The sequence below is a fragment of the Centroberyx affinis genome, unplaced genomic scaffold (assembly GCF_046629955.1).
Source record: "Centroberyx affinis isolate AG114_WGS23_722 - 3 ecotype Tasmania unplaced genomic scaffold, CSIRO-AGI_Caff_v1 ptg003618l_1, whole genome shotgun sequence".
Taxonomy (NCBI): Eukaryota; Metazoa; Chordata; class Actinopteri; order Beryciformes; family Berycidae; genus Centroberyx; species Centroberyx affinis.
In genome coordinates, this window is record NW_027281532.1 from 98,054 (window position 1) to 104,053 (window position 6,000).

General features: G+C 43.0%; 1 pseudogene; it reads left to right on the forward strand.

Moving 5' to 3' along the window:
• The window catches only part of LOC139661778 (E3 SUMO-protein ligase ZBED1-like), a 38,092-nt pseudogene extending 33,222 nt beyond the window's left edge, over positions 1-4,870 (forward strand).
• Positions 4,871-6,000: the final 1,130 nt, after the last annotated feature.

The following is a 6,000-nucleotide window of genomic DNA, read 5'->3' on the forward strand; positions in this document are numbered from 1 at the left end:
CTTCTTTCCATCTGCGGTGCGTCTCCCTCCATCCGGCCGCCTCCTCGGCGCATTCAGAGCAGACCCCCCAGAGAGGGGGCTAATGAGGGCTAACGATGGGAACGCATGCCACTGTTTCCCTTTCATTAACGGGTCCGCACTCACACACCAAACACCGCTTTTCATCAGCAGCAGTCTGCTATCAGCGCTATCTCTCCCCCCCCCCCCCCCCCCCCATCTATCACTTCCCCTCTTTCTGTCTCATACCCTCCGACTCTTTCATCCCTAAAAGAGAGTGGCTTTTCTTTGTTTTGTTTTTCTCAATCTATACTTTTCCCTCCCATTTTTCTCTCTCTCTCTCTCTATCTGTCTTTCTCTCACCATCCCTCCTTTCCTCTATGAATACTAAGATGTGTTAATGTGGTCCTAATTACTGCTTAATGCCATCTGAGTGGGCAGAGAGGAAGTCTCTTGATGAAGCACCCGCCTCTCCCATAGAGGCTGCTGACTCCACAGTCTCTGGGAGCCGAACAGTCAATATGGATGCTAATGATTCTACAGCCCCCTTCACACCTGGCTTTAACATGTGTCTCGTACCAGATTGCGCCAAGATCTGATGTGTCTGGATTATATTTACATTTCTCTTCCCCTTGCCAAAACACTGATTGTCACGCACATCATCTTTTCTCGCAATATTGATTGATTGATACCTATTCGAGCTACTACCCATGGTTCGCATGTAATTCCTGGTTGGATCCTGGTTTACTTCCATTTACAGTTACTACATGTGGACTGGAGATGCATTGGATTTATACTTTGTTGTTAATGTGGCCAAATGCATCTGATGTATTTTTGCACTATCCTATTACAATATGATTGCCCAGAATGCATTTTGATGCCAGGTGTAAAGGGGGTCTAAGACAAACAAAACTGATGTATTTTGTATTTTCATAATCTCTGACCATAACTAATCTCTGACCATAATCTCTGACCATAATAGCGGATTCATATTTTATTTTGGAGCTTGTAGTGTTAATGGTGCGGACATGGTGTCAACCACAGTAGCATGTGCTGGTACAAAGAGCAGAGCAATGGAAGCGGCGAGGGAGGAGCTGACAGAAACAACAACCAGGTTGTGTAAAAGGTCCCCCGCCATTGCTTGGCTCTACCTTTCCATTTCACATGTCACTGCATCCCAAGCCACAGGGTCCTTGTTCCACAGCTATAAAAGACACATTTACTGCCTACCCAGAAAATGAATAAAACATCAAAGTCAGTACGCAGGCATCTGCAGCATCTCACAATGGCTTCTTGGTAAAGCTTAGGGGAGAGAGCGCACTTTATGTTTGATACATGTTTGGTACATGGAACAGACTAGATTAACCTCAACATCACATCTTGGGGCGTTTTTGAGGCAGACGTATCTTTAATCCATCCATTGCTGAAGAGCTGTATGTCTTCCCACCAAGACTCTGTGAGCCATATGAAAATAGTGCTAATGCTTGCCTGGAGACATGTCTGTCACATGTTTTTGATCCAGTGCCACTGAAATTGATGCCATATGTTTAGGAAGGCAAGTATGAATAAATTAACATATAATAGATGTTGGTTTTGTTTGTGGATGTTTTCATTGTCAGAAATGCAATTCTGCGCACCGGGGTTCCTGACTGTGCCAAGTGTTTCTGAGCACTGAAGATCTCTGAGGAATCTTTCAGACATTCCAGAGTAAAGAATAATCCAGGAACTTTTTAGGAATTTTTATTTTCTTGAGAGTTCCCAAGAAAGCAGACTGTTTGGACAGTTGCTGGGAGATAATGGATTAGTTGTGGTTTCGTTTTGCTACTACTCCCGAACTCGCTCCGTCTCTGGGACTGGGAGTGCTTCCAGGTTTTTTTGTGCAAGATTGGTGTTTAGCAGATGTGAGGATAAGACTCTGATCACCACTGGGCTGCCAGTAGCCACACCACCATCCGCTCTCGCTGACGGTCATTGATGATTTCAATTTTGTTGCGTGATTCCTTTATGCTCTGCAGAGTGCTGCGAACAGATTTCTCGCCTGTTGCACTTGCTGTTGTTGGCTCAGATCGATTTGGTAAGCGAGATATAATAAGGTAGCATCTCGCTTCGTTGTCATTTCCCATGAGGAGAGGCTGCTAAGCACAACTGCCATTTCTCCCCTCTGCTGTGCTCTTCAATAGCACTGTCCTTTCTTCCTCATGCCCTTTTTATCCAGCTCCCTCTTTTTTTGTCCCTCCATTCTCTCCTTGTCCTCCCTCATGTGTGCAACATTATTTTGGTTTATTCTCTTTCATTCTCAGCCTCAAATTCTCTCTCTCAAACAAATGTGGCAATTCAAACTTCCTCATTAAACTCTCTCTCTCTGACTTGTCACTTTTTCTCTCTCTCTTACCAACCCTCCCTCATAACTTTCTGTCTATATTACTCCTGAGGGCTTCATGAAGAAGAGGTGGTTCCCTGTTGCTATGGCAGCTCATTACTAGTGTTGTTACTAGTGTTTTCTGTGGAGCCATGGGTCAAGAGGCTGGAGCAACATAGTGAGAGGTTCCCACACCACTCCACTCCAGCAGATCCTGTGCAACGTTAGAGGAACTAAAAACAACCTCTTTATCAAAGCACTGCTAATGTGGAAGGCCTCAGCCACAACAACCTTCTTCCAGCTGTGGGCCAAAAGTCCTGCATCTTTAATAAAAAGATCAAATAGAAATGTAATTTCTAGGGCTGTCAAAGTTAACACGATAATAACGCATTAACGCAAATTTGTTTTAATTTTTTTGACGCATTAACGCAGGTACTGTAAGTCGGATGGCAACTAGCAAGCAATGGATAAAGAAAAAGGTATTTTGAATGTCAGTTCAGCTACAAAGCCCTGCCAGATGGGTCTGTCGACAAGACAAAAGTTATTTGCAGTTACTGTTGATGTGAACTGAGTTACCACCAGAGTACATCTAGTCTTAAATACCATTTGCTAGCCAAGCACACAGCTAATGCAGACAGCCCCGTTAGCCCCGAAACATCTCGCTTGCGGCAGACCACGCTTGATAGTGTGCGAGGGAAACCCATGGACAAACCTACAAGCAGCAAGCTTTCAACAGCAATAGCTAAATGGGTGGCTACAGCTTGCAGGCCAATTAATATTGTGGAGGATGAGGGCCTGCGTGAAATAATTTTGATCGCATCCAACGACTGCACTTATGAATTACCTTCGAGAGCCACCACCGTATCGAAGATACACAACTTGTATGAAGACCAGAAAGCAAAAGTAGCGGAGGAGTTGGGACAGGCTACGACGGTTGCGCTCACTGGGGACTATTGGACTTCACTCAGCAATCACAGTTACCTCGGGGTAACAGCGCATTATTTTGACAAGCAGTGGGAACTTTGGTCGCATGTATTGACTGTTATGAAGACAGAGGAGAGGCATTTTGCTGAAGCGTGCGCCGAACACTTTATGCAAGTAGCATTGAACATAAAGTCAGCACACTCAGCACCGAGTGCTCGCAACATGATAGCAGCGGCCAGAGAACTCCCGTTTGAGCATTTGCCTTGCGCAGCGCACAGCCTCCAGCGCTCCATCACAGTGTCTCTGCAGAACAGTTCGTTTGACACCGCATTAGCAAAATGCAGAAAAGTACTGGGGCATTTCAAACATAGTCCACCAAACGCCGCGGAGCTCGAACAATAGCAAATTGCAAATGCTCAGAAGACAGAATCACTCACACAGGACGTGTCAACGAGATGGAACTCTACCCTGGAGATGATAAAGCGTGTGCAGAGAAACCAACAACCACTGAGAGCTGCACTGGCCCTACATACAACCAACGTCGCCATGCCAACAACAGCTGAGCTGGAGAAACTGCAGAGGTCGGAGACAGTGCTGGAGTCCTGCAGGTAATTTATTGATACTCTCATTGATAGCCAACGTGTGTTTCTTAATCAAAGTGGGTCTTTGTCAGAAGTGTGTGTGTTTGTGTGTGTGTGTGTGTGTGTGTGTGAAAAACTAAATATGCCCATTCTTAGTGGTTAGTAGGCTAGTAAATAGACTAATAACCTGCAAAATTGACCACCCTCTCCACACTAGGCTACTCTATAGGCATATGGATAGTTTTCTCTCAATCATCACGTGTTTAAAATTAGCTTCCCCAAATGAAACACCCACCCGCCACCTAGTAGTTTGTGATTTCTAGGTCTAAAGGCAGGATTATAGTTGAGGAGCCCCTCAACTATAATCCTATAATCGATTTTCAATCGTGTTCATCTTGCTGATGTTCAATGCCACTCAGCCCTTGTGTGAGTTCCTAACTGAAGTGCTTTTCTCTATTATTGCAGGTACATAACTGAACTTCTCTGAGGAGAAAAGTTTGTTTCATGTTCAGTGGTGCTGCTTGCTTTGTGCCATATATCGCAAGTGATGGAGATCTGTGAGGATGACTCAGCCTACATGGTCAAATTCAAGCAGACCTTCACAACAGACATGGAGAAACGCAAGGAAAAAACAAACATCACATGGTGGAGGATTGCGACAGCTCTTGATCCTAGGTTTAAGGACCTCAAGTGTCTGTGCAAACCTGAGACGGCTGAGGTGTGGGGGTCAATATGGTTGCCCTAGAGTCTGATGATGAGGAGGAATCCATTGAGAAATGTGTGGAGCACTACAGGGCAGAGCCCGCTATTGGCATGGAGGACTGTCCCCACCAGTGGTGGTCCAAACATGAAGGGGCACACAGCAAGCTGGCCTGCCATGCAAGTACTTGGCAACACCTGCCACATCAGTACCATGTGAGAGGTTATTTTCACTGGGCATATTGTGCAGAAGAAGCGAGCTGCGCTGTTATCTGACAATGTAAACAGGCTTGTCTGTTTAAGCAACTAGCTCGGTGCAAAGAAATAGAAGTATAGCCTAACTGCTGTATCCAAAGAAATGGAAGTATAGCCTAACTGCAGTATCCAAGAGTCCTATTTCTGTAATTTTCTTTCTTATACCCCCTTTCCACTGTTTCCTGCTCACTTTATTTATTGTTTGTTTTATTCTGTATTATCCTGTTTTGATCCCAAATAGCACAAGGGGATGTTTTTGTGAGCCTTTATTTTTCCCCATGTGAGGTTGGACACAATTACATTGTGATTTGCTTTAGAAGTGCGAGTGATCTTTGATCTATACTGAAGAAATGGAAAATTTAGCTGACCAATGTACCTGTTGTACAATGAGTCTGTTTTTTGAGATACATCGTTTCTTAGGCTTGAGTTTGGCATGAGTTGTGATTTGAGCATATTGGTAAATGCTTGACCTGTTTTGTGTTAATGAACAAAGGTTGGACACATTATATTGTGTGAGATATTTACTTAGTCATATTACTAAGTAATGTCAAATTTAGCAGGCTTGAGTTTGCCATGTTATGATTTGAGCATATTTTTTACCTGTGAGGGTTTGTTTTGTGTTGTTAATTGATTTCCAATAATAAATATACATAATAATAATATAATATACAAGCATATTTTGTCCACTCCCATGTTGATAAGAGTATTAAAAACTTGAAAAATGTCCCTTTATGGTAAATTTTGAACAGATAAAAAATGTGCGATTCATTTGCGATTAAATATGAACAATCATGCGATTAATCGCAATTAAATATTGTAATCAATTGACAGCCCTAGTAATTTCTGAAATATTAAATTAATTATTTGCAAAATTTTAATGTTAATAAATGTACAAAGAAAAGAGCACCACCTACAGAAACTCAAACCCCATCAACAGAAAATCCAAGGAAAAAGACATCACAGGACACACTGTTTGACAGGTGATCTCTAAAAAAGACAGGATCTTGCAGATTGCCACTTTAATGGCAAACTAGTTAGATACAATACCAAGCTAATCCAAAGGATGAGCATGATGAGTTCTTTGATTGTTGAGTAGTAGTCACAATATGGCCCAATAGCTAGTGGTACAACCAAATTTACCAGTTATAAATTATCTAAGAAAGCCCAAATAATGGGACTAAATAG